This window comes from Hippoglossus hippoglossus, chromosome 20 (genome assembly GCF_009819705.1).
Source record: "Hippoglossus hippoglossus isolate fHipHip1 chromosome 20, fHipHip1.pri, whole genome shotgun sequence".
In the NCBI taxonomy this organism is placed as follows: domain Eukaryota; kingdom Metazoa; phylum Chordata; class Actinopteri; order Pleuronectiformes; family Pleuronectidae; genus Hippoglossus; species Hippoglossus hippoglossus.
Genome location: NC_047170.1, coordinates 18,755,136 through 18,778,056, shown reverse-complemented (window position 1 = coordinate 18,778,056; position 22,921 = coordinate 18,755,136). Strand labels below are relative to the sequence as shown.

Sequence of the window (22,921 nt, the reverse complement as noted above, 5' to 3'; positions counted from 1 at the left end):
CAACAACACAGCGATCAGACCTTTCTGTGACCGAGTCTTATCTGGAATGACTTTCAGGTGTGTTTATCTTTACGCTGAGTCACCGGTGGTCTGCCTGTGGCTGCCAGGGCATCAAACCTGTGACCTTTTGATAACACAGTGGCCTGTAGCTTTAAGAGTGAACCATGGAGAAACGAAATAAAAATTATATGACCCCACTGGAAAAAATGGAAAGGACGTTTCCCAGATTAAAGTTGTGGTTTGTCTATAATATCTCAACAGCAATGGAAGGTATTGACATGAATCACAGAGACGGTGGTGACATCATTCTTGTAGCTCTTAGTGATTTTATGTAAAATATAAATGATTCCATTCATTGTCCATCAGATTTATATAAAGTGAATTCAGGTCTGATGCCTCACTCATATGTAATTTAAAACATAAGTGCTAAACAAATAAAGTTCTAATTATTATTTTCTTTGGAACATTAGATGGATGCACGGACGGACAAATCACCAAACCTCCCTGCGTTACAGATGCCGAGGGGATAACAAGTGAAGGGGCCTGACTATTTGCTGGTTCATAAAGAGTCTCAGTCTTATTTCTGAACATGTCAACGAAATCATGAAAACTCTCAAACGGGTTTTTCCAGCACTGCGTTGGATTAATGGACAAATCGGACGTTATTAGACTCGTGTCAAGCTGTGAACTCCATTATTGACCAATAATACGTAATGTCACCGCCCGAGGGGGGGGGGAAATACACATTGAATAAATAATGAGTGGAGTTGGACCATTAGAGTTCATGCCGTGTTCTCCAGGCCTCAGGAACCAGGTAATGAAACCAGTTCCACTGACGACGTCCTGCACGAGACCTTGGATGACGTGTGCAGCAGTAACAGTGCTCCTGGCTGCGGGGGGGGGGGGGAAACACTCGCATGTTTCCGACGGTTGCTTCATGTGAGAGAATTCTTGAGTCGACCTGTGATCTTCAGAGTCTCGCAGCCGGGCGGCGACGGCTCAGATCGCTTCGCTTTGCCCACACGATCACGACGCCGTCAAAGAGAAGGCGTCTGTGCTTTGTCTGCGGCGATGACCAGTCAGAAGCGTTTGCAGTTTTGAAAACAGCGACTTCTGGCTAATGGCGAGCGGAGGTTCTTCTGAAGGGAGGTGAGACGGGACGGTGGAGCAGAACACATGATTTCCCCTCAGATTCCTCAGTTTCAGGGCCCGAGACGGACGGACTGCGTTTGGACGGTCTCAGAGCTCGTATCTCTGAGGCCCGCTCTCCACGCCGCCGCTCCATCTTCGTGACGCCTGCATTATGGGTAAGTGTGCGAGGCTCGGCAGCGATTGGCTCCCGGGTGGATTTTCAGCGTGAGGATGTCTGATGCGCTGCTCGTCTGTCACATAAAGCCGGAGGAGGCACATATATTTCATGCAGAGGGACATAAACGGCCGTGCGTGGGTAAGACACGTGGTGCGGAGATGATCTCTGCTCACACTCCGGCTGCCAGCCGATGTGTTCCGGTGCCTGAGCTCCAGAACGTCCTCGTAAGGAGGGAAAGACGAAGAACATCCTCTCCAGTAACAACGTTTCTCACTTCAGGGACCTCATCCGCTTACTGGATACTGTTTTATGTTGCTTGTGCCGAGCAGCCATATGCAAATCCCGGTGCATATTCTTTACATAAATGCAGATATGCAGACTTTAACGTCTCTTTCAGGGTCGTTAGAAATGATTCTCTCTGTTGGAGAAGTCGGACAAAGACAGTTTTACGTGCATGTGTATCAACAAAGAAACATCTGGAGGCAGCGTTTTGTTTTTGCCCCTTTCTCCATGTGTGTGTGTGTGTGTGAACACAATAATTAGAAAATGCACGTGTGGATTTACACCAAACTTGATGGAAACATTACTCTGGACTTTATTTCCAGATGATTAACGTTTGGAGCTGATCAGTCAAAGGTCAAAGGTCAAGTTGACAAAAGATAAGGTCTAAAAAACACATTTTCCAAGATATTTCCACAAACATCAAATGGTTTGTATTTATAGTCTCGATGACTTTCACTCAAACTCTGCCAGCACAGTCGTTTGGATCCAGTATCTTGCCCAAGGACACTTGGGCAGACAGAACGGACGAGACAACCTGACAATGAGAGGGATTTGGAGGCATTGGTTCACTTCAGGGTTTGAGGTTAAATTCCAGATTTCTCTGCGTGTTATTCCAATATGTGTCTGTGAACTGCGATTGAACCATTTCCCGATTTTATGCTCATGTGTCAAGCTTCATTTGTGCGTCTGTTTCCAAATGAACAAAAGATAAGAACACTTTTGGAACGCGTCCCTCGACAGTGAGAGAGTTTCAGCAGCTCGTGTCAATGTCAGAGTGCCGCCTCCGTCTATACTGTGAGTGAGTGTGTGTGTGTGTGTGTGTGTGTGTGTGTGTGTGCGAGTGTGCGAGTGTGTGTGTGTGTGTGTGAGCAGCTGCTTGAGATGCCTATGAAAGCTGTGGGAGGTTAAAAGCATCTATTCTGCCTCTTTTCCCGGAGAACAGCGGAGCTCTTGTCGCACGGTTCAAGTGTTTTGAAACGCTCGTCATCCACCGACGTCTCGGAGACGAGTGGATGGGATCGGAGCGGCAGATGATTCCGAGGAGGGATCGCTGCTCCTTTTACAGCCCATCGGAAATATATAGGAAGAAAGAAAGAAACAACAGCGAGAGATTATTGTTTTCACCTTGAGCCAAATGTGTCCTGGAAACACCTGCAGCCAGAAGTTTACAGCTGTTTATATGTCTGGCTGCAGTGTTGTCCATAAACCCAGCTAGTAACACTGCGTAGATCATGTGTTTTTGTTTAATCATCACTGGCGTTGGCCCTCATCACCAAAAGCTCTCCTCTTCGTCTTCGTCTTCTACGTGTACGGCTCCTCTTCTTCATCCTGAGGTGAGTCTCCTGCTGTGTTCTCACAGGGGATCACTCGGACATTATCTGGAGTTTTTATTTGGAGGCTAATTAACTTTTGCTCCTGTGAGAAGCTCAATTTGCAGGTAAACTATGGAACAGGTCGCACCACCGTGTAAAACCTGTTGTCGACATCATCAGACCCTCACTCCCCCCCCCCCCCAGCCGGAGACAAACACCACCGGCGTCCTGACACCGCCGTCTGCTCTCTGAGGGACATGATGGATGTTTGGTCACCGAATCCCTTCTGTCATCCAGACGCCCAATTAGGGGCCGGCTGCGGCTGGCCACTCGGCACTGAGAGGTAGGAGGCCGGCATCAGTCACTCGGCGGACCACGCAGACTCTGGGTGTCCGCTGGTCCCCTGACACAGCAACAGCACGTCTGATGTTCTCTGCAACTTCAACAGGATTGTACATAAACACATCAAATTGTGAGTCTGCATATGTGTGTGTGTGTGTCGCTGTGAGGTGTGTGGTCAGCGGAGTCGGGGTCCCGTGTGGTTCAGTGGCACTAACATCCGCGGGGTTGGAGGTTTGATTTCCACCGGGGCCTCCCTCACTCAGGTGTGTGCACTCAATTAAGCAATAACACAGTGAAGGTCGCGCTCGGCTACTGGAGCTGGAGGAACTGGAGATCAGCCGCAGTGAAACACGACCTTGACCGTGTTATTGCGGTCGCACAACACGGACCACGCCAAGTCGGGAAAATCACGTGAAGAACACACGTTACATGTTTCACTGCAGCTCTTTGTCCACATACAGGAATCATGTAGTCGTGGTTTCATTTGGATCCTTGAGGTGAAATCAACCTTCTGCACCGTTTGAAATGAGCAAATGTATATAACAATATGTTAAAACATTTATTTAACGCGTGTTTAATCTAGAAGGTCAAATTCCAAAGCGGGGCGATGCTCGGCTGCTCACGAGCTCCACACCTAAATGTCAAGGGTGCATATTTCCCGCCCTGCTCGTTGGGATGATTCACGCTATCATGCAGCTCGTAGCCGGAGGAGTCGTGGCCTCTCGCACCAGGGAGCATCAGAACAACAACATCCTGTCGGCCGCAGCAGCAGCAGGAGCAGCAGGAGCAGCAGGAGCAGCAGGAGCAGGGTGCGGCCTTGCCGGATATGGAGCCAGTGTAGTGTGAAGAGGAATATGGCGTGTGAGGTCTCCAGGCGTTGTGTGCTGTACAGTAACGGCCGCGACCAGAGGGAAGCCGGGCGGCGTGTCCACTTGTTGGCTGCTGCTGTAAAACAGCTCCATCACACGCTCAGAGCCTCAGAGCCTCAGAGCCTCAGAGCAACCTGCGGCAGCTTCCTCCGCCGGCGAGGTGACGGCAGATAGATCAGCTCAGGACCTGCTGCTCCTCCACTTTAACTTGGACAAATGACCTGCGGGTGTAGAAGTTGCAGAGCGGCAGCGGCAGTGAACGACGTGTTTAACGGAGCAGGTTCAGAGGGTGAAGCTGCTGATGGTGCAGCTCTTACAGCGGCAGAGCAGTTCAGAGGCCATGTTGTTGTTCCATGAGATCCCTGCTCTGTGTCTGCTGATCATTATTCATGTGTCTTTTCTTTAACGTCTTTTACTGCATTTTTCTTTTTTACAGATTTGGTTTCTACCTTTTTCCTGAAATCACTCAGCTCCTGTTGTTTTTCAATAAATCTGACTTGACCTGTATCGTGGATACGTCAGTAAATAATCTTTTAAAGAGATTAATAAGAGTAATGATGGTGAAAATATGTATCGCAAAAGTGACCGACACCACTTCCGTCCTCCAAGTGATCTTCTGTGGTTTTTGTGTAATTTTATTTACAAACAAGCGAACAGAAGTAAAAACAACGATCCTCCACTTTTCTCATGAACACCATCATTTTCTAAACCACGACTTTCCTCAACCTGACCTGAACCTCAACAGATTTCAGTCCCCACAACATGACTCATGTGTGAATAGCAGAGCGCTGACTCCTGTTCCTGGGTTGATTCTTGGCAGCGCTGCCACTCCACCCGGGGGTAATCAGCATTTGGGGCTTTTCAGCCTAAACCTCTGCAGAGGGACGTCCCCGTACACAGGGCGTTTTACACAAACAAACGCAGCGGGGGGGGGGGAGCCAGTGACGACCGCGTTCAGGAAGAGGGATGATTGCTAACACGTGCAGCCGGGGCCTCTCGGCGGGCACGAAGGAACGCCGCGTTCCTCTCTGCAGGCCTAATTGCCAGAAAGGTGCAGCAGATGTGGCTATCAGAGGCTGAGCTTCTCATTCGCAGAAAAGGATTACAGGAGAGCGAGGGGGGGGGCAGACAATAACGTGCAGGATGGAGCGATGAGCTAATCCTGTTTATGTAACATGGTGCGGAGATGAGGTGGGGAACTGCAGAGGAGAATCACACCCACCTGTGAAGCTGCAGGTTTAACAGATGATTACGCTGAGGTACGAGAGGAAGAGCCGGTTATCTTCTGAGATTCAAACACATGAATGAGGCTAAATTACGGAGGCTTTCAGAGACGGTGCATGTGTGATGATAGTGGTTGGAGCTTTTTACTTTATATTCAAATTTTTCCAGTGAAATGAGAGTAAATCATGTTGCATTGTGATGCACATGAGCAAAACAGCTCTTTCTTTGGCTGTGGTGCACACGTCAGGGCCGAGCAACCTTTGTTCTGGGTGTTTTTACTTTTTACCGTTTACATTTGGAATTCATTTTAAAATCTGGCAGCTAAACTGTATATCTGACCTTCATGGGATCATATGAGCCTGTGTCATTTCAGAGAGAGCTTATTCTGTTCTACTCTCTTTCAGCTTCACGACTTTCGATTTTACTTAAGCTGTCGATTTTATTCTATTTCTATTCTGTTCATTTCTAATTGAAACACACTCATGGATAACAAGTTAGATTTGTTCATCAAGACCCATGAATTATCCTCTTGAAAATATCAACGACAAAGAAATTCCGTCGTCCAGATCTGCACCAAAATCTTCCACGTGCACGTCTCCTCTTCTTCATCCTGAGATATTTGTGTTCGTCCAGTTTCACGTCCGTCACGTGTTAGAAACCTCATCGTGGCGACTGACTCGGACGTTTGCCTTCTCACAAACAGACCCTCTGGAAACGTTCAGGTAAAAACGTGCAGACTTCAGCGCAGGTTCCGAATCCTAAATCATTGTTGAGTGTTCGTTTTCAGAATCGCCCGATAGTTCAAACCCTGAATCCTCGTGGCTGTTGATGAGATCAGCTGCGGTGGGAACAACCTGTGCAATGCCTCCATACAAACCTCATCCTGTGTCTTATTAGACAACAAGCTGCAGCTCAGCCTCCCGCTCCGAGCGCCGCCGCCTCCATCCTGTCAGACACCAGAACGCCTCCTTCAGCTCGGCGCTCTTTGTGCCTCTCCTGTGATAAGCCCTGTTGTACATTTTCCACCGAAGACGTGGAAGCCGAGGCGCAGATGGTGCGGGAGCCTCTGCCGCGTGGTCTGATGGAATTAATGAAGAACTGTACAGACGGATCCACACTGTGAAGGACGGCGCCAGCATCGACACTTCTCCTGCTACACACTCACATTTCCCTGCCTGATTAAATCCGTGGGACCAATGATTTATCTCAGATGTTAAGCTCTAAAGTGAAGGTAACCTCAGTAAATTTAACGCTTTCCCCCCTAAAATCAACTCATCCCTTTGAGTGCGATGAATAAACCTCCAGAGCCAAAAAGAATTTGATCTCCCGCCTGCGTTTTCTGAGCCTGTTAACACAAGATATGGAAGAAGGCTCCGATAACACCCTGGTGGATTGGAAGTTTCTGACCCTGCCGCTGGTTTCTGGACGCCCTGCTGCGCCTCCATCATGGATTAGCCCGAGCTGAATCGGAGATCCGAAGCGGGGGAGGAGATGGAGCTGATGGGCAGAGGCGCCATCCAGGTGTGAAAGTGCACACATTCACCGTCATGGTTTCGTTTATCTCAAAATGCATGAAATCCCCCCTCCCCCCCACCGGGAGATCGTCTCATAACAAGGTCATTAGACCTCCGGACGCTTTTTAGAAACCTCTGCGGCGGCGAGGATGCATTCGTGCCCATGTGCGACTCTGTATCCACAACATATAATATATTCATCCATCTCCACTTAGTATGAGAATTGAAGGTCAGGCTGCTGAAATATGAAGCGGCCAGCCTCAAAATTCAATTTCTGCTTCATTTCCAGACCTTAACACGTCCTCCTGCGTACTCAGAGGCCGCACATGGGCGCCTGCCGACATGTAACCACCAACCAACTCCCCCGGATACGGCGCCCAACTCACACTGTACTCGCTGCCAAATAAATTAGTGAGAGACCATTGATCACCCACAGCCTGGGAGACATGAGAGGAGAGAATTAATTAGACGGAATGAGAGATCAGAGAGTGAGGAAGACGAGTGGAGACGGAGGAACGTGAGAGATGAGAGGGAGGATATTTGGGCGAAGACGCAGAGACAAAGTGAGTGAAAGAGGAAAAAAAAAGAGGGCGATATGTACCGAGGCGTGTTGGAAGTGTGTGTCTGCGGAGCGAGATACCGAACAGCCGGCTGCAGAGACACACACAAACTGTGAGGATTTACAGCTTTTTAAAAGACTCCCACAGTCGCCGGCGTAATCGTGCAACTCCTGGTGTTGTCCATTCAAGTCGAGCCAGTGAGTCTCCTGAGGTTCTGCATGCGTCGCTGACTTTCTCCTCCAGACTGTCGTATCCTTCCTCTCAAAGACAACTTTCTCCTCATCAGAGCATCGGAAACTTTTTCTTTTATGCTCCTCGGGTTTCGTCTCAGTCGCTCGGGTCCCTCGTCAGCTCAAACGTCAAACCCGCTGGTCGGCGTGAAGCCAATGCACACAGACACCAGAGTTAAAATTCTACTATACTGTGAAATACAGAGGTTGATCAGGCGCTGAGGAAATCAATCAGCATCTTAAGTCGTGAAAACTGAAGGAATTGGCAAATATTCACATTTGAGAAGCTCGTACCAATTGATTAATTTATATTTTTGCACTGAATGTTCTAAATATTGTGAAATGACACAAAAGAGAAGTTCAACCTGTATTTTTCTGTCTGACCTCTGAGGCGTGGACGATATTTCTCAGTGACAGCATGTGGGGCACATGAGGCCATTTTCAGGACCAGTGGTCACCAGTGTTTCCAGTCTGAGATTACACCCCCACGGCTCTTTGGGTTGATTTAAGTTCCTCCATCATCAATAACAACCATCATGTTCCAAATGTCTTCTATCGATTAAATAAAAGTCGATACTGCCACAGAATTTCTATCATACAAAAAATGTAATCATCACTTTTAGCTATTTTGAATTCACTGCTTGAGGTTTATATATTTTGTAATTACACTAAAGATAAACAGTCAAATTCAGCTGGAAAAAAAAATTATTGCAAATATATGTCAATGTCAACTTTATTTAAAATCCCATTTAAAACAACTTGGTTAAAGGTACAACAAGAAAACAACTATACGAAATACATCAAAATACTACTAATAAAATTAAATGTGTATATAATGAAGTTTTAGATGCTGTTACTAACTCGCAGCAGCTTCACGGCCATCACTGAACTTTTACTTTTAGACAAACTGGCGGCCGCAGGCAGAGACAGATTGATAATGAATGAGATATATTTTATTCATCTTTCATTTTAGTGTCTGGATAAAACGTTACGTATTCCAGCTTTAAAGAGATTTTAATTTAAACCTCGCCAGTTCTTTGATTTGATGAGGTGTTCCTTTGATATGACCTCGACTGCGGCGCTCCTCCGATCTCATCCCAGCTCCGCGGGTCGTCGTGACGATTTGAACTTCATCAGAGAGCATGTTTCTGAGCGGAGCGTCCAACTTTAGGATCTATCAGGATGTAATTAAAGGGATCATTTTTGAAAGATAAAGATTAATCAAACAAGGAGAGGCTGTTTTATCTGGAAGTCTCTGCGAGTGAAAAAAATCAGGGCACAATTAAATTCCCATTTCCTGCTTCTCATAACTTTATCTCCAGCGCTTTTAAAGAGAAGTGAGACGAACGTGAAAACACAACACAAACAGACGTGTTCATTTCCTGAGATATGATCAGTTGTTTCCACTAACGGCCACAACAACCGAAGCCCCAAACAGATGCAGGATACACAAGGTAATGATGCATATGCTTATTTAAAATCAGGCACATCCACGGCCTTGATTATCACAATTTTCTATCAATCAACTTCACGATTACTTGACTAATCGCTGCATCGGTGTTTCCATCCATAGAGCTAACAGAGCTAACAGAGCTAACAGAGCTAACAGAGCTAACATGGCTAAAAATACAGGTGATGGAGGAGCAGCGATGGAGCGGCGACCTTCACGGGAGTCAAAGGTCGACCTCCGGTGCGTTTGCCTCACGCTGATGCAGTTGAAACCGCTCAGTGCTTCTCTCTCATTCACAAACATCCATCGAAGGCTCAGGTCAGCGAGGGGACTTTCTTTAAAACCTGGTATAAACTCAATCTCACGTCAGAGTGTTTCCAATTATACGGCCTCATTCAGAATGAGGTCACCTTAACTCCTATCTCCTCCTCATCCAGCCCGGAGTGGACGGGGGATTTGATTGGCTGAATAAAGAGGTTGAGGCGCGTGTGGCGTTCAGCTAAATTTAAGTTAAAGGATGAGTCAGCAGATGTCAGGTTATCACTTTTAAGCCTGTTTTTGTGGTACGGTGTGTGTGGGGGTGTTACTCATTGTTATTTCCTCTTCAGGGCCTTTTCCAGTACAAACACTGGCCTTGTCAGGACCAGTAGACCTCATGAGGACCAAAACTAGATCCTAATCAGGCAAAACATCATTTTGTCGGAGGTCCTGGTCGAGGTTAGCCTTAGTTTAGGTTCAGGATAAAGTTAAATACTGTTTACAATGAATGAAAGTCAATGCAAAGTCATTTCATTTCTAATTAAAATGATTCAGTGACTGTTTACTTCGTTTGCTCTCTCTGATATTGTGGAGCACATTGGTCTGACGATCGAGGAAATGGCCTAAAGTTGTGCAGACTCGAGTAAAATGTGATCAGTGGTCGAACTGTCTCTCCTGCTTACTTAACACCAGCGTTTATCCTTTATACATCATGAACCTGGAAATAACAGAACCACTTAGCACACCAATCTAATATGCATGTTCATTAGTCAGGCCTCAGCAACACATTCCACTGCGTTAGCGCTCAGCTTCAAGGTTGATTGGTTCATTCCAGAGATACGGAGTGTTTAAAAAAAACAACGTAGGATGTTGTGGGAAAGCTGCAGCTCGTCTCCTGGTGTCTGATAACGGTGTTCACAGGACATGACTGTGCTGCCACAGCTGAGATCATAAAACAAAGAGGAGCAGTGATTCACACAAGGTCAGCCTCTGCCCTCAGGTCCCGCTCACTGTAAATCACTCCCCGTGTTCAAGCACCGGCCAAATGCTTAATAAATGTAAATGTCCTCATCACGGAGGCTGAGCCTGGTGCCCGGCCTGCAGGGTCCTGCCAGCCTGTGAGGTCCGACAGGGATGTGGGGTCAAATCGGCCTGAGAAGTCCTACAGGGCTGTAGAGTCCTATTGCTCTGTGGGGTCCTAGTAGTCTGCAGGGTTCTATTGGTCCGCAGGGTTCTAGCAGTCTGCAGGGTCCTATCTATCGACCTGCTAGGTAATATCAGGTTGCGGGGTCCTAGTGATTGGTGGGGTCCTATCGCTCTGCAGGATCCTATCGCTCTGCAGGATCCTATCGCTCTAAAGGATCCTATTGGTTTGCAGGATCCTACCCCTCTACAGGATCCTATCGCTCTACAGGATCCTATCGCTCTGCAGGATCCTATCGCTCTACAGGATCCTATCGCTCTACAGGATCCTATCGCTCTGCAGGATCCTATCGCTCTGCAGGATCCTATCGCTCTACAGGATCCTATCGGCCTGCAGGATCCTATCGCTCTGCAGGATCCTAATGGTCTAAAGGATCCTATTGGTTTGCAGGATCCTACCCCTCTACAGGATCCTATCGCTCTACAGGATCCTACCCCTCTACAGGATCCTATCGCTCTACAGGATCCTATCGCTCTGCAGGATCCTATCGCTCTGCAGGATCCTATCGGCCTGCAGGATCCTAATGGTCTAAAGGATCCTAATGGTTTGCAGGATCCTATTGCTCTGCAGGATCCTAATGGTCTAAAGGATCCTAATGGTTTGCAGGATCCTATTGCTCTGCAGGATCCTATCCCTCTACAGGATCCTACCCCTCTACAGGATCCTATGGCTCTACAGGATCCTACCCCTCTACAGGAGTCTAAAGGATCCTATCAGCCTGCAGGGTCCTGTCACTCTACAGGGTCCAGGCAGCGCTGCAGTGGGGGCAGGGAGCAGATGGGGGACGGAGCTGATTCCTCTGATGAGCCACAGAGGTTCACTGGTTGCACTAATTTAACGGATGAGCTTCGTTTTCAGTCTGCTGGATGTGAGAATCATGTTTTGTTTCTTGCCGTGCAGCCGCCTGACTTCACCTCCGTGTCCTTCTGACGTCTCTCCGTGTTCGCTGCTGCTCTCTCCACAGTGCCGACCTCACATGTTTTCATGCTGTTGTTTTGGAAACTGTCTGCCGCTGTTATCAGCAGCACTTGACATTGAGGTTGTAACAAAGATTTAAGACATATTGAAGTCCAGAGTCCAGATTCCTGCAGCAGAACAAAGTCAAAAAGCCATCTAACGAAACTCAACAAACGTTCCTGAGCATTTAAATTAAGAAAGTCACAAAAATTGGAGATGGATCGTGTGTTTGTATTTACGGTGCCACTGGACCTCAGGGGTCGGCTGGTGAAGCAGGAATTCAATTTTCATTAGTCACACCTTTATCGCCTTGGTTTTTAAATTTGAGAGCGTCCCTTGTAAACGTCTGTGTTCAGCAGTCAGTGCAGGCGTCACGTCACATTATTTCTGAGCTGTTAAGCTTTAAAATCATTTCAGGGTTTCTCTTTCTCCCAATTTGCAAACCGGTTAATTTTTTATCCCGTGGATGTGCAAACACATCAATATTAAAGTGAAGAAGGGTCAAGGATGTGGTTTGCAATATGTAAACACATAAAGTGGATGTAAAACCATGTTTGTTTCAAGCACATGCAGAATCCTGGAAACTATTTCCTGATTCATCGTGTGATAAATGTTGTAACACACGTGATAAACAACTTGTTCCTGTTTGTAAATCATAGAATAGATTTTAATATCCTTTAAATTCAATCAAGCTGCATCAAATGTCACAAACTCATAGATAGCAGTCGTCTGAATATGTTTTTTCATCGCCCTGCTCGCGTTCAACTCCACGTCCATCACATCTCTACTCGACATACGTGTTGTACATTACATCAGGCGAGAGGAGGGGGGGGGGGGGGAGAGAGATGTGTGTGGGTGGGAAATCATGTGAGACTCCCAGAGAACCTCCAGAGTTCTTATTTTATTTTGGCGAGGATGCGGCCTGTCACTGCACATCACCCAGACAGCCGAGCAGCGAGCACAATAGGCAATTAGAGGCTCCCATGGAAGCACAGGAAACACAGTCTATATAATGGGGGAAACAGGCAGGGGGGGGGGGGGCAGTGTGGTGACGGAGGGGGGGGGTGGGTGGCGAAGTTGTCTGATCCCCGACGGAGGAAAATCACCTTTATTTACACCTCGGAATCACTGGAGGAGTTTGTGCCGCTGCCGCTCATGAACACAATCACACAGAAGTCACACAATTCTGAGGCCTTGGATCCAAAGACCAAGAAGCAGACCCCCCCCCCCCCCCCCCCCCCTCAATTACCGTCCATCCAGCCTGCAGGTTCCAGGTGGTGGAGGGTTCGTGATGTAAAAGTCGACAGTGTGCCGCCGTCCCCCCCCCCCCCCCCCCCCCCATCCCAGGTGGACTTTTGCTCAGTTCAGCGGATGACCTGATTTTCCAGGAATGTAAGTGCTCTGTGTTTTTATGACTCATTCATACAAGGCAATGAAGGAAGTGGAGGTTGTGGAGGGTGAGGGGAGGGGAGGGGAGGGGAGGGGAGGAGGGGGGGGGTGGGAGTGAAGCGTGCGTTCCCTTCACCCATCAACCAATCAAGTGTCAGCGGCGGGAGGAAGCCTCCGCCCTGACACACGTCCGTCTCCGCTGCCTGGTTAGATATGCACAACGTGTCTGAGTAAACAAAACAAAAGAAGAAGACAAAAGCTGGATGTGGCAGAAAATATGAAAATATTTCATCACAGTATTCATATAGGCAGGTGGAGGTCGAGGCAACAAAAGGAAACAATTGGATTTAAATGCAAAATATGTGCTTTTAGGGAATAACACGACTTTTAGTGACTTGATTGAAAAATATACAAATATCTCACGACTCTCCAAGTTCTGGTGTTTTGCTTCAATGATTAATAATTTTCTGTTTTGCTTCTATTGCTTCTGTTTATATATTTCTACATTCTTCTTTTATGTATTTGATATCATGTACATCCTGATACAAACATGTAACTTGTAGTTATTTGAGTTTATGCTGCTAACTTTACACCTGCAGGGACCGCGGATGAAAATTAGCCTCTTTGCTAACTCTGGCATGTTTACAGCGGTGTTATTAATATGATAATTCAAGTTTATTTCAACTTGGATCATCATATATCCATTTTATATTCATTCATTCATTCATTCCGGTCTCAATGGTATTGCACTCAACTCCACCCGTTAAAACGCTGTGACATCAGAAAGCAAACGAGCAAACAGTTAAACCAGTTTACGAGCAGAAACTACTCACACGGGACGAGTTGGAGCCAGAGAATATTTAACGTTTACTCCTGTAGCTGCTGCTGCATGTCAGACGGTTATTGATCCAGCGGGGTGAGGACTGAAGGTTGCATCCCGCCCGCCTGTGTGTGTGTGTGTGTGTGTGTGTGTGTGTGTGTGTGTGTGTGTGTGTGTGTGTGTGTGTGTGTGTGTTTATTCAGTCTACAGTGAGGAGGAGAGCATGTCCTCCGAATGCCAATTAAGCCGGTGATGGTCGGATCATTGTCACGCTGCGCTGATGACTGGCAGGCCTGACAGGCTGGCTGAGCCGTGCATGTGGTTCCATTAATTAATTGCCGGCGGCTCGGGCTGCATGTGGGCGGACGGAGCGAATATGGACGTCGACGGCGAGCAGAACACGCGCCTCGTGTAACTTCTGTGAGAAACAAAGGGTGAGAGATTGGGGCCGAGTGAAGCTTCGCCGCTCTCCGACAGAATGAAGCCAAGGTTTTCTTTTTCCCCTCCATTGATCTCGGAAGCACAATTTGTTTGGTTTCTGCAGAGCAATTTGTCGAAGAGCGAGGAACAAAATGTACGGCATTTATCTGACGGGAAGCTAAAGGTTAGCGTTACTCTCCCTGGAGAAGTGTGTGTCTCTTTTACAAACACACACACACACACACATTTGAACCACACAGCTCGGTGCGTCCCGTTGGGCCGCTGCCAGATTTAGGCGCCAAAAGCATCAACATTAGCATTTCCGGCGCCTATCTATTTTCATTAACTCAATCTCGTATATAAGATTTCCCCCAACTCCCCCTGGAGCCCGAAGCGCTATCACACATTTACGGCCTCCTGGGGAGAGCTGCCATTTCAGAGCCGTGAAACATCACCAATTTAAATTCATTATCCTCCATAATTAAAGCAAATATATCAAAGACTGCTTACACTGCAGCGATACTGTCAGCAAACAACTCCAGAGGGAGCGCGGCTCGGGCCTGCAGCCCAGGTGGCTTCTAACAGATTCACACACACACACACACACACACAGACAGACACACACACACACACAGACACACACACACACGCACACACTCATATAAATAAATATAGCATCTTGTTAAATGTGTCCTGCAGGGTTGTCTTTAATAATTTAATCCCACATATGAGCATTCCCGGCAAAGTCTTACAAAACCTAATTGCAGCTACTTTTAATTATACTCTGATCTCCACATTTAATTATAGTAATTCATTAATCATCACTTTCTGCTCCCAGAGTCTACGTTCATTCCTATTTACAGTCCAAGGCCCAAACTCGACTCATCCGTAATCTCATTGAATCTCCCTGTGTGGCCTCTGCCACGCCTCTATTCATGGGGCCCTTATATTGGCTTGGCCCTCACTTTTAAAGGTGGATGCTAAATTAAAAGCATCGCTGGTTGTGGTGAAGGTCCCATTTCTATGGGATGCTTATAATAGATTCTGCCCTTTGGCCCCTGTAAGGGCAGGGGGCCGCACTAAGGAGTGTTTGTGTGATACAGTATTAACTTCTGAGGTCAAAGTAGAGCTGCTCTGGAGTTATGAGCAGAAGTGGATTTGTTTCCTCTGAGGGGAACCGACTGGGAGGCTTGAAATCAAGTGAAATGTTACACATGATATTGAATCAACATGATGATGATGAACAGAAACAGAAATCACATGTGAGTGGAACAAAGCCATGAAACAACAAAGCAGGAACATCAGAGCTCAAACTTGAGGAGGCGGTGACACGGAGTCCAGACAGACCTGGGTCGAGACCGTCTGAGACCCGGAGGCTCGTGTGGACGTGTTTTTTTTTTTTTTTTACAGTGCAGTCGGATCCAGAGCAGCCAGAGGATCCAGAGCAGCGGTGACTCCTGACCGCCTGGACCGACACACCGCGCCCCGGCAGCCGGAGCCCGAGTCCCGCAGTGTGCGTGTCGTCGTTCAGTGGGAGGCTGGTGGGAGGCTGGTGGGAGGCGGTGGGAGGGCTCCACCGTGTTTTCTGTGGAGCGGAGGCAGAAAGCAGAGCAGCCGCGCCGCCCACTCCTCCGGGGCGCAGCGCTCATCGACGATTTCGCAACCGCCGCCGCTGCCCCGTTTAAATGCGCGGAGGAGCGGCGCGGAGCAGACACCCGCACTAACCCCGCAGACACGCACCCTGAGCCCCGCAGACTGGAACTAACAGCAAGGTGAGAACCGCCGTCTCCTCCCCTCCTGAACCTCAGATCTCCATTTATTACAGCAGCGAGGAGCAGCGGGGGAAACAGCAAAGTAGTTTTTCTGCAGGAGGCTTTGTTTTGCAGGAGCAGGAGCATCAGTGCTGTTCCGCTTTGTCTGCTCACTTTGGCTCGTGCATTGTGCTCGGTCACTCGTGCACGGAGCAGATGCAGGATTGTGGCTTTTATTTTGGTGCAAAGAAACAATTTCGAATCATTTTTAATAAGGAACTGGACACATTTGATTTTGTTTGATTATTTCCCATGTTTGAACCTTTGATCTCCTGAAGCATCACTGCTCTTTTATCTTCATTGTTGTGTCACATCCTTTGTGTTGATCTTTGTCACCCATTGTTGCACTGATTTAGTTAAAACCAGTTGGGTCAACTTTCATCATTATAAACAGTGTTTCTTTGTTGGTTAAATGTCTTTATCTATTTTTAAAAGCATCTTTGCTTTCATCCACCTCTGGAGTGGGAGGTGATGATGAAATGGAATGGCCTCGTTTCCTTTTCCCACAGTTTTAAAATGCCGAATTAGAAATTGATCAGAGCTCCAGCTGTGCCTCAGGCCGTGCACGTTCCCCCTGCCTGGGTTTTTGTGACATGCCTTTTAAAAAAGGGGTCAAATGAGGGAGGATGTCTCAGCGACAGACTGGAGATCGGTGAATGGAACTCTGAATCTAAATTTAAAGTTCGGGTGAATGCCACTTCCCTCATTTCCCATTGCCTTTTGTATTTCCTTCTCCTTCCTGTAATCCTCTCGCTGACTTACTGCAGCTGGACTCACTCCAACGTTCAGGATGTGTCAAGTCTGACTTAATTCTCTGCGAACTTTAATGGCCTGCAGGATTACTGTGTTGGAACCGGAGTCTGTGTCAGTGGGATTTCTGGTCTGCTTCCTCCTCGTCTGTAAAACCATTTCCTGCAGGCTTCTTTACGTGTCGTGCACCGATGATGACGAGCGGTCCGGTACGTGGTCGTGGTTCCCAAAGTACAGGTGATGAAACAGCGTATCTTAGCCATAACTGCTACAAGAGATGATAATATAGGAAGGAAATCAGATGGCTTATCTGACTTCCTTCCTCCTCACGTGATCCTTGAGGTGATCATGTCAGATTAGCCACAGTATCAGTTGCAGCCGGTCAACATTCATCGTCAATCATTCATCCTCAATCAATATCCTTTGTTTGCCTCGGCCCCCTCAGGGCGGTTGCACGTCCCTGGTGGTGCACTTCGGGGGGGGGGCGTGGTGCTGAAAAGTCCGGAGATTGTTCCGGGTCCGACTCATTCACAACAACAGGAACATGTGGGGACCATTCAGGCGAGGGGCGGAGCCTGGGACCTCATCAACACGCCCAGAATAAAAACATGTTTATACAAAATCGGAAATAAACGGAAATCTGACCTTAAAACGAGCAAATATTTCACAATAAAAGCAAAAGAACTACAGGTCAACAGTATTTGCCTCTTTCAGGAGAATGTCAGGAGTTCCGTCTGAAAGCAGCTCATCAGGGGGGATGTTTCTTGAGTCTTGTAATCTGCTTTAAATGAAAAGAAATCCCCGTCTAAACAAAGTGAATTCACACCGAGACGTTTGTTATCTACCATCACGTCATCACGTCGGTGTTTTCAGTTTCGTGCTGAAGCAAAAACACCATTTTCTTGTTCCAGCCTCAGAAATGTGAGCTATTCATGTCTTCTCTTGGTTTCACGTCGTCGTTAACTAAATACCTCAGAGGGGCTTTGTTGTGTTGTTTGGACAGAACGTGGAATTTGAAGACGTCACCGTGGGCTTTGGGACCTTGTGATCGTGGCCTGATTAACCAGCGACGAGGCCCTGAGGCACAGCTTCTCTCTCCATGGCAGCGGGTACAGTTTGTCTGTGCAGGGATACCGGCCCCACTCCAGATTTAACATGAACTTACTTAGGTCTGTGCAACAAAACGAGGAAGTGCAGGTCTTTAAAACTGAACCTAGAGACCAAAGGTAATAAAATACGACCCACTTTGAAAAGGGCACCCCACCAAATGTACACATTAAGATCAGTTCACTCCCCGGCCTGTCAGACCAGTTGTATAACGTCTCTGGGGGGGGGGGGGAATCATCAATCCTATTGATGATATTATCCTGGAAACTCGTTGAAAAGCTTGTAGAAAAGCAGAAAGACATGAGAAAAGCAGAAAGACATAAAAAGCAGAAAGACATGAACAGACGAGGGTCTAGTGGACAATTTGAATTGATTAGATGATGAACAGAAACATGATCAATAGCTGTGGGGGGGGGGGGGGATGATTAATCGTATCAAGTGGAAGTCGTTGAACGATGATAAATATTCTCTGATTCCATTCTCTCATTAATCTTCTTGGGGTTTTTGGACTTTTGGTGAAAGTGAACAAGAAATCTGAAGACGTCCTGTTTGGCTCGTTTTTGGACTTGTCCCCCCCCCCCCCCATTTCAATTAAGCAATTAATGAAGCAATTAATTAGATGATGAAATCGATGATGAAAATAATCGTTGGTTGCAGCTGTGGATGCATTATGGGAAATGTAGGCTCTGGGTTTTTCATCGGAACTAAAAGTCTGGATGTTGTCGCGTTAGCTGCGTTGTTTTTTGTCCCTTTTGGTTTCTTCTTTTTCCGTCAGTGTCAAACAGGAAATACAGTTTCTGTCCTTTTAGGTTCTTATCACACTGATGTACGTTCGTTTTAAGGTTTTGGCTTCAACAAAAGCTTAATTTTGTACAACTGGAGAAGGTGGAGTCGTGTCATCCATGTTTATTCACTAGTCTATAGGTTTGATCCTTTATTTTGGACAATAATTTAATGAGGATATTGAAAATCACGACCAGCTGCAGCCTCGGAGGTTTCGGAGGTCGGCTCCCATCCCTGCATCTCTAATCCAGTAAAGTGTGCAGTGTTGTCAATAGCTGAGCGGGGATCAGTGCTGGTGACTCACGAGCAGACGATGTAGTAACAAGTACGAACAGCTCCGCATGTTACAGGAACAACAGGATGTCGGAGCGAGTGCAGGAGGACAAACAGTTCACATGGCTCCGTCCGACTCGGTGTGAAACCTCCGTCGGGGAGATTAATGAAACTACGGTTTACATTCTGTGGTATCAGGAAGGTTCGCAGCGCTGCTCTGTTAAAACACCCGCTGATTTATAGAGCATTCCTCCAAACAACAGTCACATGAATTCACAAGTTGATTATTTATTGGACGGAGCCGTGGCGACCTGTCACCCTGCCAGCTTCCAGAGTTTGGCAGCGAGGGGCGGGCAGTCAAAACAAATGTGATCGCACGCAGCACTTAAAGTGAAACGTGATGGATTTGAGTGGGCTATTAGCGTGTTTACACAGCTCCAGATTAGAATCAGCGTCTTAAACAGAAAACCGTTGCTCCTAATTCCTCCAGCACCAGAAGTATTCAGTGCAAACAGGATCTAACTCACCTGCACAAATACAGTAAACAGAAGAGCGTGGAGTTAAACCTCTCACAGGTTTTGGGGCGATTTCAAAGCTGCTCTGGCATTTCACGAAAACATTGCAGTCTTTGTTTTCAGCGAAATTTCCCCCGAACAGAGGAGCAAAGGTCTGGAGCTGCAGGGAAATCGTTCTAAATGCATCAGTACATTTTGTATTTGCCCACATTGTTGGAACAAGATAACAACATATTTGACTTGTGTAAAAATGTAAGTATTTGAATTTGCGGACGTGGAACTCAAATTGCATTTTGGAGCATTTCTTCTTGGTTTTCGAAGACGAACAACTGTTTGTTTTCCCACACTTGCCCAATTGCATGCTGGGATATCATCAAACTCCCCTCAAGAAGTTGGACGAGATGACAGCTCCCCAAAAGTGAAGCCAAATTACCTCAATCGCCCCCTGGTGGCCTCCTCCATGTTTGCAGATAGGACATGGACCAAATCAAATAAATTCTACTCAAAGATGTTTTCTTCAGGTAGTTCTTATCACACTGATGTTTGTTCATTCTGATATTTTGGCTTCACTTCTGGACAGTGGGAGGAAGAGGACTCGCGGCGTCCATCTTGACTCACAGTCCATGATTCCAAAAGTGAAGTGACATTTCAGATCGCGCCGTGCTTCTCACTTTGTGGTTTTAAAGATGTTAGAAACCTCTGTGCACAAACACAGAGACATAAAGAATTGTTTTTTTCCCAACGTGCACGGCTCCCTGACCTCAACCCTGCACGACTCCTCCGGGATGAAGTGAAACGCCGTCTGTGAGCCAGACCTCATCACTCATCATCAGTGCCGGACCTCACTGAGGCTCCTGTGGCTGAATGGGAGCAAATCCCCCACAGACAGAGTCCAGCCTGCGAAAAGAAAGAGTGAACCTTGAAGGGTGGAGGATGTTAGAGCAGCAGATTGATGACCATTGTCTTGGAATCACAGGTTATGTCTTAATATGAGCCTCATTATCACCCACTTTTGTCCGAGGTGGCAAAATGTATTACATTGCATCATATTCTGTCTGTTCTCTGTACATGAAAGCCTCTGTTCATTTAAATTCACACCGATGTTCTGGAGGCGACGGGGGCCTGTGCTCCGCTAACGAACAGGAGCTGAATCAATTAGACTTCAAATTAAAAGCACATCATTTGAAGGAACGGCGTCACGTGGAAAGAGCAGCAGATTATACAGAACCTCCAGAGTTCAGTCTCTGGGGGAATATGTCGCCTCGTATCACCTGCAGCTTCCAATATTTGCTTGGTTTTTCTCAAACAGCAGCGTGACACCTTGTGTAAGCAGGTAGAAGGGATGAAGGTAAACAAAGGCTTTGACTTCGCTGAGGAAAGAAGCCTGAACCAAGCTTCATGTGTTTGTTCCATTGTTTCCATGGTTCAGTTTGATCCGGACCCAGAACACCTCTTCTGCTCTGAGGAACCGTTCACACCTGATATTTAGGTTCAGACTAAACTGAAGAGTCGGTAGAAAGCGTCCTCATACGAAGTCTGTGCCCGACTCCTGCTCATGCAAACCCTCTGGATAACTTTGGATGAAACAGAGATGAGACGAGGCGCGGCTCGATCTTTTATTACACTTCAAGATGCAGTTATTTGTTTACGGGGGAACGGTGAAGACTGGATTTTGCGGAGCGTGCACCTCAAAATTGTGATTGAGCGTCGTGACGTCGTGCAGCTCCTGCAGCCTCTGGTGGAGTCAGTGCTCCAGTTAAATAAATACGACAAGCTGTTCATTAACTAGATCAATGATTTCACGTGAGCCTCAAATTGAATATGTCGAGCGGCTGCTGAGGTCGGCTGATGGAGGATTCACCGCCCGCAGGCGACAGACGAACTTCTCCATCAGCAGATTTGTTTTCGCCCTCCGCTCGTTGTTTCTGTAACCTCTGCGGAGACTTTGAATCTGGCCCCGCGCGCCCTCCATACATCATTTCCCACTTTATTCTCTCCCCGTTTTCCAAAACTGCACCTCGGCTGTCTCCTCCATTAATTTCCCCTCCTCCCAAGACGGCGGCAGGTCCGCGTCCACCTTTCCCTCTGCTTCATTTGCATCTCGGCTCCACTCGGCTGCCCAAGTGTTTTCTGGGAGTCAGGTGGCTAATTGGTTCCCATCTGTTGGGAGAAAGCAGCCGTCGGCGTCAGGAGTTTTACCATATTGATTTAGTTTGGAGTTCAAAGTCTCATCCTATTGATAAAGAACTATTTATTGATGCTTTTTAAAATGATAGTGGCTTTATTAGCAGGTAATAAATCCGTCTGTGAGGCTCTGTAGATCAGTTGTTGTTTAATGATCGGAATAAAAGGGACACTTGGATTCATCAGGGACAGTGTGACCTCTGGAACATCTGGACTAAAATCAGGTTCCACCTCAGAACTGTTGTGTTAGAACCAGCTGCTGATGTGTGCACAGAATTCAAAGTAATGTAGAGAGAACAACACAGTCAATTTGTGACATTTTCATTTCCTGTTCTGTTGTTTCAATACAGACTCTGCTGCAGCAGTGTCCTCTGTCTGAATCTAATGAGTCTGATTCGATGAAAGCATCAGTGCGTCCTCGTTCTCAGTTTCTGATTTCACCACCCCTGCCCGCTGTGCGTGAGACGCTCAGGTTCAGCAGAGGAGGAAGTGGCCAGGTCTCTGAACTCAAAACAGGAAGTGACAGGAAACACTGAGGCGCTTGTTCGGAAGCAGACTTAAAAGGCGTGAAAGAGGAACGTTGGTACCTGATGTTAAGACAACAAATAGTTTCACTCGGACCAGCCTGGACACTATTAGCTCTCAACCACACGGCACCTTTACTGCACATATTCAACTTTCAGTATCAAGAAGAAGAAATAATCATCATCTTTAGGATAAAACATGAATACACATCTTTTCTGCCTGGTTTATTCTGTAAAAGAAAAGTTTTCTTATCTGCAAACATAAACACAGATACATATCTTGTGCAGGATTTATCACGTCTGTATCATCTATATTCTCCTGTTATGATGCATGATGATATCAGTGCATGTTCAGCTCCTACACGCTGCCTGTGGTCGTTGAAACCTCATGATGTGCTCTTCACCGCGGCCTTCACCTCTCCTCCGTCTCCTCGCCGCTCTGCATCGCTGAGTTTTTTATTCATAATGTTTGTCACACAATCCCCTGCTGAGAGAGCGGCTGCCGATGAATCAATTTCAGGCTCTTTTTGAGAGCGTCCTGACAATTGATGGGGTGCCAGCGTTGACCTTCTGTAATGAGGTAAGGTCTCCGTATCTGCCAGTGGGGGTGGGAAGGAGACACAGCGCTGCAGTGCTTGGCTAAATTTAATTTGCCATAAAAGAGGCCGAAAAAGGGAAGAGGGAGAGATGAGAAGATGAGGTTTAAAGTGGCAATCGAGGGGAGATGACAGAAGTAACTCGCGGAGTTGGACCTTCAAGGTTATCCCACAAATTGAGACGCTTCCAGAGAACTGCACACATCAGTAGACGACTTGTTTAATGCAGTTATCAGC

At 47.0% G+C, this 22,921-nt stretch overlaps 1 protein-coding gene across 2 annotated transcripts in view; it reads left to right on the top strand.

Annotated features, from left to right (window-relative positions):
- Positions 1-15,660: 15,660 nt before the first annotated feature.
- rnf152 (ring finger protein 152) overlaps positions 15,661-22,921 on the top strand; it is a 32,857-nt gene continuing 25,596 nt past the window's right edge. The window contains exon 1 of one of the 2 annotated variants that reach the window (XM_034572239.1): positions 15,661-15,913. The gene's annotated coding sequence lies outside the window, so the exon portion shown is untranslated. Of the gene's footprint in view, positions 15,914-22,522; positions 22,669-22,921 lie in introns of those variants that run through there. The other variant, XM_034572242.1, reaches the window with a different exon arrangement.